Genomic DNA, 13,281 nt, shown 5'->3' on the forward strand with positions numbered 1-13,281 from the left:
AATTGCCACTTGAAAATGAAGCCGATAGTGTTGAATGTGCTGAAGTATAGAACTTGCATGCTTTTTCATTCATTAATGTCCCCGTGAGCTGTTGTATTTTGAGTGCAGTGCAATAGGAGGGAGGAGTGGAAAAGAAGGGAATTAGTGGTAAAAGTGGTCTATGTTCTGCTGCCCAGTGTACCCAAACAATAGAATGTTTTCAATTAGCCAAGCTTTTTCTCATCAGCTGCTTGAAGCCTACTGGCTTTGTGGAATTGCCACAGCAAGCAAAATGTTAAGGATGTATGAAATGAGAAATTCTTGCCAATCCAGCACATGTAGAATCTACATGCCACTTTTGTTACAGGACAGTAACTAATGAGCTACCCTATTAGTAGTCAAATTAACCCCAGACAAAGCCCCCCAAACCCCTAGCATGCAGACAATGTTGAGAGGAAAAACAAAACTGTGAAAGTAATTGCAAACCTATTTTTAAGGCTTGTTTTGGTCTTCACAATACCTTCCTCTGTTCATCCTTCAACCTACTTCATACTATAGCATGTTTGCAATAAAAATTCTCTCCATTACCCAAATTTTCAGAGTGATTGTTCTGAGGGCAATGAAAGGAGCTATACAGAATCTTAACTTCAATCTTGAATTTCATGAAGACTCCTCTTCTGAGGATCTTGAAGCTTAAAACACTGGATTCTTGCAAGTGGGATCTCCAGGTACAGAGCATGTAGAGGATCAACCTGGCAAAACAAATCTTAATTTACTAGCATTCAGAAATGGCACATTAACAGTGAACAGTGGTTCTTTAGATAATTAAAGGCTCTGACATGACCAAGATGCACGGTCAGAAAAAATGTAACGAATAAGAAGGAGTCCAGAAGTACTGATCTTGTTCTAAACACAGGAGTGAATGTACTTGTGTTCTTTCTGAACAAATACACTACTCATACTTTGATTAAGGCTTTAGTTGTCAACCCCATCCTCACAGGGAACCTGTGTCAGAAACTGTGTTAAAATTACAGCCTCTTAATTTATAAGGGGTTTCCTGGTCCTGTTTGTAGGCTACAGGGCTTTGTAGGGAAGTGTGAAATCAGAGTCAGGGAGCAGAGCGCCAGCCTAGAATAAGGCAGGGTGAGTTCTGCCTCTGTTTTAGGGAGCAGCCTGCTTTGTGGCTCTCTTTCTTTTTGAGTTATTGTGTAATTATTTTGAATCCTAAAAAAATATAGTTGTGTTATGTTGCAACCTTCCAGGAACAGAATTTATGTTTTTATATAACATCTCTGTGTGCATGCCGTGAACATAACGAAGGGTAGTTAGTTACATGCATCAGAGGAAACATCTGACCAGTGGATGCTTGATAGATAGTTTCCTCCAGAATACTTTGGCCTCATGTTGGGGAAGAAAACAAGCTTTGTACTTCAGTGTTTAGGAGGAAAGGTTTGTTCTATTTTCCATGCAACGCCAAGGAGTTTTGGATCTCTAACTTGACCTGTTAACCATAGAGCAATATTCTAATGGGAGTAGACATCTAGGGGTAAAAAAACCAACCCACTACTCATGAGTGAATAACTGATTTTTAAATTTTTTTTTGGTTCACAGGCAGTTCTTAAAAAAAACAAACAAACTGGGGTCAAAATATTTTGTTTTGTTTTTTGAGCTTTTAAAATGCTATTTAAACAAAACTAAAAAGAAATTTTGAAAGAAGTCAAATAAAAAAATGAAATATTTTGACTTCATGGGATTTTCCCCCATCAAAACCATTCTGTGCAATTGACATGAAGTTGTAAAATGTTTCAGTTGACCCAAATGTGTATTTTTCTGGGAGGGGGGAATGGAATTTCAGCCCAGTTTACAAGGTTTACATGCATTTAGAAGGGCAAACAACCTAATTAGGTTCTTAACTTAAATTGGCTTCGTTTGGCACTGACGCCCATGAGAGTTAACAAATTATGCAGTCGAGTTTCCTGCATTTGGGGAAATCGCAGGGGTCAGCACACCCACAGTGCAATGGATGAACCTCACCCTGGGAAAACCACCTTCGTGATCATGGTATCTCCCCTGCCAGGTTAACACTAGGCAATCCCAATGGCATTAAAGTGAAGTAGTTGGACAAGAGAGGCCACTAAATGGGAAAGGGCATCTTAATGCTTAGCTTTTCTCAGAGCAAGTGCTGAGGAAGCTTGCTGTGTAGATGTGTGGTGTTCTACAAAAAGAAAAGGAGTACTTGTGGCATCCAATGAAGTGAGCTGCAGCTCACGAAAGCTTATGCTCAAATAAATTTGTTAGTCTCTAAGGTGCCACAAGTTCTCCTTTTCTTTTTGCAGATACAGACTAACACGGCTGCTACTCTGAAACCTGGTGTTCTACAGTTGTACTGTCAGGTTGCAACAGTGGTGATGCCTCCAGAATGCTTAGGCAGACAAACCTAAGGTAGGAAGGGAAATTAGTGGAGAAGCTTGCAAAGCATGATATTAACTCTGAAATCTGCAGCAAATTTCAGAGCAAGCTGAACCAGTAAAATCGGAATTGATTATAAAAAGATTAAATGTAACCCTTATTTTTCCTTTGCTTCTCCCATCCCCCTTTATTCACCTCTTCTGTTCTATCTCTTATGCATTGTCTTAGTTGACAGTCTTAAAATCAGAGAGAAAAGGTGGGAAGGTAATATCTTTTATTGGATCAAATTCAGCTGGTGAAAGAGAGAAGCTTTTTGAGCTTACACGGAGCCATTCTTCAGGACCAGCAAAGGTACTCAGAATGTTAAAGCTAAATAAAAGGTGGAACAAGATGAGGAATTAACATGTTGTAAGAGACCATTCAAAATGAAGTGGGCTGTTACAACTTCTGCAGTTGTAGGACAAAAGAGGGCTAATAGTTATAGATTATTGCAATGCACCATAAATCCAGCATCTTTACTCTTTGGCTATTCCTCCATGAGAGGATGATGTTTTCCAAGAGGGTTCATTGGTGAATTTTTAAGTGGCTGAGGAGCCCAATTCTTGCCCTGCAAATTTTCCCACAGAAGTGACAGGTGTAATCTTGGAGGAGGCATATTTGTTGGCTGGAGTGTTGTGCCCTTTCTTTCCTCCTTTGTCTCTTCTCTGTCTCATGAGCACATCTGTTCTCAAAATGAGCTGTGGCTTGGTGTATGGTGTGGCACCACTGTGTTCTGTTCTGTGCCAAGTCCTCCCAGTTTGTTGGGTTGATGCCTCCCTTTTTAAGTTGTACTTTCAGTACATTTTTGAAACACTTCTGCAAGCCCTTCTTCCCTGATTTAGCTGAGAGAAGATAGGTTGACCAGATGTCCTGATATTATAGGGACCTGATATTTGGGGCTTTTTTTTAATATGGGCTCCTACTACCACCCACCCCCTGTCCTGATTTTTTACACTTGCTATCTGGTCACCCTAAGAGAAGAATACTCGCTTCTGGAGGTGAGTGTCAGGCATACGTACACAGGGGACAGCCCAGTGGAGTTGGTATTTCATGATTTCTGCTTCTATATTGCTGATGTTAGGGCACTGGTCTTCCCAGCTGATCCTGAAAATCCTTCTGAGGCAGTGCTGCTGAAACCACTCCAGCCACTTGAGATGTCGTCTGTAGGTTACACAGGTCTCACACTCATAGAAAAGGGTGAGGATGATAACTGCCTTGTAAACCAAAATCTTGGTACCTGTTTGTAGATCCCTATCACTGAAGACTTGTTTGAGTAGTCTTCCAAAAGATGCACTGGCACAGCGGATCCTGTATTCAATTTCTGTGTCAAAGCTGGCTATTTGGGGGAGATGGCTGCCAAGGTACAGAAAATGGTTCACATTTTCCAGGGGTTCTCCTCTGATGGTGATTGGTGGAGTACGAAGAGTAGTTTGTGCAGGTGAGGGCTGATAGGGTACCTTGGTTTTCTCTATATTGAGAGAGAGACCCAGGCTGTGATAGGCATCTGCGAAAAGATTTAGGGTGCTTTGTAGGTTGGCCTCTGTGTGTGCAAGAATGATACAGTCATCTGCATACTGAAGGTCTGTGATGCCAATTCTTATGATCTTAGATTTTGTTTGGAGACGTCGAAGATTGAGGAGTTTGCCATGCATACGATACTCAATCCCGATTCCGTCAGGAAGGTGGTTGCGAATGAGAATCAGAATCATGGCAATGTAAATGGAGAAGAGTGTTGGAACAATGACACAGCCCTGCTTGACACCAGTGCGAATGGTGAATGGTTCCGTCTCTGAGCCGTTGCACAAAATGGTGGCAGTCATCCCATCATGGAGTAGTCTGATGATGGAAATGAATTTCTGTGGACAGCCAAACCTACACAGTACCTTCCATAGGGCATCACGATTGATAGAGTCAAAGGCCTTGGTTAGGTTGATGAATGCCATGAACAGTTCCTGGTGTTGCTCTCTGCACTTCTCCTGACTCTGTTATGCCACGAAGATCATCTCGGTTGTGCCTCGGGATGGCCTGAAGCCAACTGTGATTTGGGGAGGAGTTCTTTGGCAAGGGGGAAGGGGCGATTTAGTAGGATCCAGGCAAGAACCTTCCCTGCGATGGAGAGGAGAGCAATACGTCTGTAGTTCCCGCACAAAGATTTGTCCCCGTTCTTGAATATTGTAACAATGTTGGCATTCTTAAAGTCCGGTGGAATTTCTGTGGAGGTTCAGGTTTTGTCAAGGAGTTGGCAAAGTTTGTGCTGGAGCATAGTTCCACCAGCTTTAAAAACCTCAGCTGGGATGTCGTCTGGGCCTGGTGCCTTGTGATTTTTTTGTCTGAGTGATGGCATGCTGGACTTTCTCAGAAGATGGGGGATCAGCAAGGTGTTCCGTTGCTGAGCATTGTAGAATAAACTTGATGGATTCGCGGTTTAGTAGGCTCTCAAAGTGCTCCTTCCAGTGTTGTTAATGGATGCATTGTCCTTGAGGAGGGTGGAGCTATCCTGAGAACGTAAGGGGGTTGGGCCTTTGAAGCTTGGCCCATATATAGCATTTATTGCTTGAAAGAAGCCTCTCATGTCATCCTGGTCTATGAAACCCTGGATCTCAGAGGCCTTCTTTTGCCACCACTTGTTTCTGATGTCACGTAGCTGCCTTTGGACTTTGGCTTTCAGCAGGTGATAGGCCTTATGTTTTTGTTTGTTAAAGGAATCATTTTTCCAGTTACAAAATGCATTTCTTTTATGTTGAATTAATGCTAGGATTTCCTCGTTGTTTTTGTCAAACCAGTCTTGGTGCCTGTCAAGTTTCCTTCCCCACTCTGAACTCTACGTTACAGATGTGGGGACCTGCATGAAAGACCCCCTAAGCTTATTCTTACCAGCTTAGGTTAAAACTTCCCCAAGGCACAGATTTCTTTCTTGCCTTGGGAACCAGCTTAGGTTAAAAACCTGATACGCTGCCACCATCAAGCGATTTAAACAAAGAACAGGGAAAGAGACCACTTGGAGACGTCTTCCCTCAAAATATCCCCCCCAAGTCCTACACCCTTTTTCCTGAGGAAGGCTTGATAATGATATCCTCATCAATTGGTAGAGGTGAACATAAACCCAAACCTTTGGATCTTAAGAACAATGAAAAATCAATCAGGTTCTTAAAAGAAGAATTTTATTTAAAGAAAAGGTAAAAGAATCACCTCTGTAAAATCAGGATGGTAAATACTTAACAGGGTAATCAGATTCAGAACATAGAGAATCCCTCTAGGCAAAACCTTAAGTTACAAAAAGACACAAAAACAGGAATACACATTCCCTCCAGCACAATGAAGTTCACAAGCCAAAAAAAACAAAAGCAAATCTAATGCATTTTCTAGCTAGATTACTTACTAACTTTACAGGAGTTGGAAGGCTTGCATCTTTGATCTGTTTCTGGCAAAGGTATTACACCGACAGACAGACAAAAGCCTTTTCCCCCCCTCCAGATTTGAAAGAATCTTGTCCCCTAATTGGCCATTTTGGGTCAGGTGCCAGCGAGGTTACCTTAGCTTCTGAACCCTTTTCAGGTGAAAGAATTTTGCCTCTGGCCAGGAGGGATTTTATAGCACTGTATACAGAAAGGTGGTCACCCGTCCATTTATATTTATGACAGTGCTAATTAGTGGAATATTCTATGATTTCAGCACATGCATTGGGAATGGTGTTTTAAGTTGATCCCAGTGCTCTTGAATGTCAGTGATGATGTCAGGCAGGCTAGAGAGTTTCTCCAACAGATGTTGCTGGAACGTCTCGCAGCTGGCTTGGTCCTGAAGTGCTTTGATGTTGTTCTGCTTTTGCTTAATCTTTGGGTGTTTGTGGTGTGGTGGAGTGAGCTGCAGGTACAGGAATGATCTTACTAATCGATGATCTGTCCAACAATGATTAGTATCTCTCACAGCTCATGTTATATGGATGTCGGTATAGTCTTGGGCTCTGACTATAACAAAGTCAAGGAGATGCCAGTGTTTGGACTGAGGATGTTTCTAGGTGGTCTTAAATTTGTTATTCTGCTTAAAAATGGTATTGAGCATTGAAGTGATCTACAGAGATTTAAACCCTTTATGTCTGCAGCTGGGATTTCTTGACACAAATTGCTAATTAATTTTAGCCAAGGAATCTTGAGTCCTAGCCCCAGGGAAAGGGGATCAGAATGCTTCAAGGTCATTTGTTTCTGTACAAGCTATAGCCCTTGCTCTAATGAAACTGCAAAGATCAGACTTCGTAGCTATTGTATATGCTGTCTGACTACAGCCAAGATAAAACTAATATCCAAGTTTAGGGTATTTTGAGTCTGGATTTTCAAATGGGAAAATCTTATTTCCAAACATGTTAAATTAATGTATTTGGTACTGATGTGTTGTGGTGTCAATCAGAATGAAGATGAAACACTTCCTTGCAATGTTTACAGTGCCAGTTTGACTCAAAGTGGTAATTTTGAGGGGGTAAGGATAGGCTGCCCATGTAACTGCTTGCTACTGTCTAATGGTAAGAGCTACAAAAAATGTAACTACTTGAAAACTGGTGTCAACTTAGTCGTGGCCTCAAGATTTTATGTTTTAAAGACAAATTTCCATGAAGGAAGAAATTAGACGCTCTTGACATTTCAGCAGCAGCAATAACATGTGGTTCCCTGCACACACATGGTGCTGGAGGCACTCTTTGGGATCTGAAGTGTAAGTTCAGGGAAATGATTTACAGTATATGTTGTTACATAGTGTCGACAGAGTAAGCACCACTTATACATGTAGCGTATAGAATAAATTGCAGTTACAGCTGGACATTGTTTTCTTCTGTTGAAGTACTAAATAAGATGGAGAACTTCATCACCGTGATGTAAAATGGAAACACTTCAAGAACAGCACTTAATTCTCCACTCAGAAAACATTCCAACAAGTTTTCCATACTGGGGGTGGGATGGTTGGGTCAATGCGCCTCTGACAAGAGGGGAGGAAGCACTTCAATTGCTACTCCAGAGGTGCCATTCTCAAAAAGATGGTAAAAGATAGTTACGTACCAGCTTCAATAATTATCTCCCTTCTCCAAACAGTGTTAAGTTAATTCATGATTTGATTGTGGTAGCTCCTGATACTTGGTAGGCAAACACCGAAGGAAATAAGTTTAGGAATGAAATACATAAAATGTAAACTTTTCTCCTCAACTGGTAACAGTGAATTCTTTGGGGGTTGGGGTTCATTGTTACGTTTCCGGCATACACAAAGAGTAGCTAGACAAAAACATAAATACTCGGGCTGGAAGGTGCAACATATTTTTTTAGAATTCAGAATGACAACACACAAGAACGCAAAAGCAGAGAGCGACAAAGTGGGCTGCTTCCTAAAACAGCGGGGCACACCGCCACTTTATGGTGGACTGTCTCTCTGCAGACTGACTGAACTTGTATACTTCACTACAAAGCTTTCTAGCCTGCATGGAGGGCCTAGGAAGCTCCCCTCCTCCCCCGCTCTTAACACAATTACTTGCAATTCCAACACAGATTCACCAGTCATGGCAACAAATCATTCCCTTTTACACTCAGATAGCTTGGGCCAGTCTAATGGAGATCTTTGAATGTGTTTGGCAGTCTTGGAACCAGACTAAATATTCAATGGGTAGTCAGTGCTGCAAGCACAACTTTGAGTGACCTGTGTTATGTTTTTATACCAATTGAAGCTTTTTAGGGGTGTGGCTTTATTCCTAGGTCTGAATTGAAATAATCAAACCTAGATGTCACAAATATGTCTCTAGTTGTAATTAGACTAGCCACCTGGCAATTTCTAGCCAACTAGCAATTTCCCTACTCTCAGCCTCTTGGTCGGGTAGATTTTTCTATACAATTTAGAATATGACAGAGTCCAAACACTAATAGGGCAGGCTCATGGTGGTGGCTGCTTAACTTACTCAGCTTGGAGGTGCAAATGGTCAGACAAGAAACCAAGCTTTTTCAGGTGTCTTATCCAGATCTAGCACTGAGGCCTGTTTCACCCTCCCCTCCCCCCTCATTAAAAAAACAAAACAAAAAAACCCCCACCCAACCCAAATCAGCAAGGGATCATGTCTCAGAGTAAAAAGAACAGGAGGACTTGTGGCACCTTAGAGTCTAACCAATTTATTTGAGCATAAGCTTTCGTGAGCTACAGCTCACCGAATAGTACATTTTTGAAGTTGACTAACTTGGTTTCACGACTGTGATGGTATAAGTTCTGAATAACTTTCACACAAACATCTTCATCTGGTTTTCAAAGTGGATGTTGGGAACATCAAGGGGACTACTACACAAAAGATAATCAAATTGTGCATCAGGGGCTGTTTTCACCAGATTAATTTCCCTGAGCAATGCAAAATGCAATTTCTCCCAGTGTTCAATCTGATGTGAATAATTAAGAGATCAAAGTTTCTCTGAACTAAATATTTCAACCCTGGGGTTAACCATATTTCTGGATACTTAATCTTATCCAAAGCAATCTTAAAGACAAAACAAGATAGAAATGCCAGTCACCCTGTGAAATGGGAAATAATGCTGTCTTGGACCAATTAATTTTATATCCAGGGATGCTGCCAAAATGATCTGTTAAAGACTGAACAGATAAATTGAAGGAAGAAATTTGTATAGTGAACAAAATGCCATCAACGTACAAAAGTAATTCAGATTCCCTTGACCTAAGCTTTATTTCTTGATTCTTCACAGCCTGATGTACAGCAAATGCTCATATCTCTAATACTAGAATAAAAGCAGCTGTTCTGGTGCTTCTGTAACACCAACAAGAAATGAAAATGCTGTTTGTTTAAATTGTGTTGTTAGAGTGATTCTGAATGGTTAAGTGTCTTTTATGATACAAGATCATGGGAAATTTTTCCTTGAGAAATCAAGCATTGTGTATTAAAGTTTATTGGTAGCTCTCTTTTCCCCACTGTCCTGTCTATCTAAAATTTCTAGCAGAAACTACTCCCTACAACTGCACTTTGAAGAGGTTTTAGGAAAGGCAAAGTTAGTTCTTCCCCTCATTTCTCCCACCCAGTCTTTGTGACAAACAGTGGAACAGAGGGGACTTAAAAATGCATTAAACAGGTAGATGGGGATTCCCTCAAATTAATGCATGTTCAGAATGGGAAGTTAGGGCCAGGGTCAGAGCACAATGCAAAGTTCTGGTGATCCTGGGCCAGTCGAATCAGCAAGGGAGCTACTTCCACTGTCTGAAACTAGAGCAACCCCAGAACAGTTATACTTCATGTCAGGGATAAAATGGGCTCTAGGATTTGGGGGAAGGTATACAGAATGGGGAGAAAGTGTTTATAATATCAAATCTCTGCTTTCCACCCCCACCCAAAATGCACTGAATTCAGCTCAGAAGAATTGAACTACTATTTGGTAATGGTATTTTTGTTTGTTTGTTTTTTCTGGGGAGGAAGAAACAAAGCAAAATGAGTTATTTTACATTTGAAAAGGTCAGCTGTAATCTGAGTAGGCCAAAAGAGCATCCTGCTCTCAGTGGTGGTAGGTTTGTATAATTTTTGGTGGTGCCCAGAACCCGCCCCTGCCCAAACTCTGCCCCCCCGCAAGCTCCGCCCCCACCTGCCCAAGGCTCTGGGAGGGAGTTGGGTGGGGGAGGGGATTGGAATGCAGGGTGCAGGCTCTGGGAGGGAGTTTGGGGATGGGAGGGGTGCAGGGGTGAGGGCTGTGGGGTGTGGCTGCAGATGAGGGGTTTGGGGGTGTGGGAGGGGCTCAGGGTGAAAGTAGGGGTGTAGGGGGTGAGGGCTCTGTCTGGGGCTGGGAATGAGGAGTTTGGGGTGTGGGAGGGGCTCAGGGTGAGAGTAGAAGTGTGGGGGTGAGGGCTCTGTCTGGGGCTGGGGGGTTTGGGGTGTTAGAGGGGCTCAGGCCTGGGGCAGAGGGTTGGAGTGCAGAGGGATGAGGGCTCTGACTGGGACTGGGGATAAGGTGTTTGGGGTGCTGGAGGGGCTCAGGACTCAAGCAGAGGGTTAGGGTGCAGGGGATGAGGGCTCTGGCTGGGACTGGGGATAAAGTGTTTGGGGTGTTGGAAGACTCAGGGTTAGGGTAGAGGGTTGAGGGTGTGTGTGTGTGGAGGGGTGAAAGCTCTGGCTGGGGGTGTGGGTTCTGGGGTGGGGCAGGGCTGGGGATGAGTTTGGGGTGCAAGCAGGCTCCTCCAGGTCAGGGGCCAGAGAGGAGGACTCCCCCAGCCCTTTCCCAGCCGGCAGCAGTGAGCCCCCCTTTCCCGCCCCCCCGAGCAGCACACTCACCCCCACCACTGTCACTGCATGTGGTCCTAGGGCCCCGCTCAGGTCCAGGAATCTCCCTCGCCTCCCCCATGGTGGGTGCCGGGGGGTGCTGCGTGCACCTCCTCCCCTCCTGCTGCACCTCACTGTAGCCTCACTGGGGGTGCGGGATGGGGTTGCCCCTTGTGCAGCATGGGGCAGGAGTGGTGACTGCGGGTGGGGGGGGCCTCCTGTGCTGGTGGAGGATCCTGCCAGAAAAGGGAAGGGTCTGAGGTGGAAGGGCAAGCTCAGTCAGTCTGCCCTGGCAGTTGAGATGTGGGGTGGTAGGATCCTGTGGCAGGAGTTGCTGCAAGGAGGCAGCATGGAGCTGCTCAGAAGAGGTAGCCAGGGATGCTCTGCTCCTGGGTCCGGAGAGGTCGTGGGGGCAGCAAGTGGGGGCCGGGGGACACTCGGGGGAAGCACAGGGGGGTGAGGTGGGCTGGGGGGGGGACACCCGGCCCCAAGTATTGGTGGAGCTGGGCCCCTGGGCTCTGAATATTGCTGGTGCCAAGGCACCACATGGAGATATAACTCGCCGCCCCGGCCGCTCTGGCGGTAGGGGCCTAGAGTAATCAGCGCCCACTCTGGACAATGTTTATTCTCCCACTTGGGCGTTTACTTCCCAGTATTCTCCAGACAAGCCTGGAGCAGGATAGAGAGAGTACCCCTCTGCCAAACAACAGGGGGAAAAAGGGGAAACCAAGACTGAAAACAAAGGGGAATATCTTTCCTTATCCTCACTGTAAGGGTTGGTAGCCTTTTTATTGGCACCCTGGGGTGCCAATCCTTCCCCTAAACATGCAGTCTGTTTTGTAGCTTTTTCTGTAGAGAGGAAAGCAGCTCTTCACCCTGGAACAGCCCTTCTCCCTACTGCCAGTAACTCTGCAACAGCTTGTTTCTCCACGTCTGCCCCCAAGGAGGAGTTTTTAAAGGTCTCAGGCAGCCCTTAATTGGATTCAGGTGTCCCTAACTGACCTGAGGTAACTCCTTTTCAGCTTATGGGGGAAAGGCACTTTACCATTCTAGACCTGATATCCCTGTCTTCCACCATTCTTTTGTGGATGTGGAGTTACTGCTGCTGGGCCCAGAGCACTTGCCTCAGCTTTTTGCCTGGGCCAGAGCCCTCTCTGCTACCTCGCCGGCTGGTGGTCTCCCTGGTTTTTGCTGCTCCTTAGGGAACCCTGCTGGCCTGCTCCCCAGTGGGGAAGTGAGGGACTCCACCACTGACTTTGTTACCAACTGCGAGGTCTCTCCTAGCTGGCTGCTGTTGTGGAGGAGCTAGCTGTTTGTGAGGAGAAGGGAGAGGAGCTGCACAGCTTGGACCATCTGGAGCTACTGCAGACCATTGTGGAGGGGGTTTGTTGCCAGACTAAGTGACTATAACATCCTTCTCCTGTGGTGGTAATTACTGTTGTTGTGGAAAAGGGGGGAGTCTGTCTACCCCCGGCCATCCCAATGTCTTCCTTCCCACTACCACCACTCACTGTCTGGGACTACTCTCCAATCCTGGACCTGGCTGCTTGTCTCACCTTATCGCTTCTTGGTGACCTCCTCCCCTGCCTACAGCCTAGCAGGGTGGAATGTTTGGCCTTTTCCCTTCCCTTTTCCCCTTCCCTTTCCTCCACCTGCCTCCAGTGCTCGCCCCTGTCCTCTCTGCGAATGGTGGGAGAAATGGTGGGTGAGACCCCCCCGGGTTGTCCTGGCTGCCCTCTCGATCACTTCTGCCGGACTGCTTGCCATCGCCCTCGCTGGGGCACTGGCAGTAGGGTGGGCACGGGTATGGACTCCATTGCTGCCATGCCTCCTGTCTCCTCTGCCCTAGGGAGAGACCCCACAGCTGGCAGAAAGGGCCAGGGGAAGAAAAAGAGCAAAAGCCCTGCCCAGAAGGCCAAGCCCCCTGTGGTTGGGACTGCCCCCTCTTCTGCAGCCTTGCCGTTGGCCACAGCCCCTGCTGCCCATCCCTTGCCATTCCTTCCCCCAGCTCTGGAGGCATCTTCCTTGGCCCCCAGAGAGTATGCCCAGGTGGCTGTGGCCTGTCTGCCCACCACTTTGTCATCTACCCTGGTCACTGCCTCCAGTTCCACCTCTGGTGGCCAGGGCCCCTTTTCCACCTTGACCAAGAAGCAGTGTCCAGTGCCTCCTGGTGCCCACCTCTCCCCACGTTGAGACCAACATGTGGGCATTGACAAGGATGGTGGGGCCCATGGCCGTGCTGGCAGCCTCAAAAATGTACAGGAAGATGGTTTTCTTCCTGGAATCAGAGGTCACCACCCAGGAGACAGTGGAGAAGCCCCTGGCTGTGTGTGTGTGTGTGGGAGTGTACATCCCCCTTGAGCCCTTGGAGGACCTGGGCGTACAGGTGGTTTTCACCTCTGTCCCAATGTCTTCTTTCCCAATGCCACCCTTTCCCCTTTTCTTTCTACCCTGGGAAGCCCCTGTCAGTGATCAGCCCTCTCCTGCCTTCCATCATGTCCTATTGTTCCGACAACAGCTGCAGATTCAACTGCAGCCAGTGGCATGTGACAGAGAGGTGCTCGAGGGGTCCTTTTTGGGCCTGG

General features: G+C 45.8%; 1 non-coding gene across 1 annotated transcript; it reads right to left on the reverse strand.

Moving 5' to 3' along the window:
* Nucleotides 1-1,903: 1,903 nt before the first annotated feature.
* LOC142073316 (U1 spliceosomal RNA) lies at nucleotides 1,904-2,064 on the reverse strand. The gene has a single exon (XR_012670118.1). It is a non-coding gene; the product is annotated as a U1 spliceosomal RNA (small nuclear RNA).
* Between the last annotated feature and the right edge of the window lie 11,217 nt (nucleotides 2,065-13,281).

The sequence above is a fragment of the Caretta caretta genome, chromosome 9 (genome assembly GCF_965140235.1).
Source record: "Caretta caretta isolate rCarCar2 chromosome 9, rCarCar1.hap1, whole genome shotgun sequence".
NCBI lineage: Eukaryota > Metazoa > Chordata > Testudines > Cheloniidae > Caretta > Caretta caretta.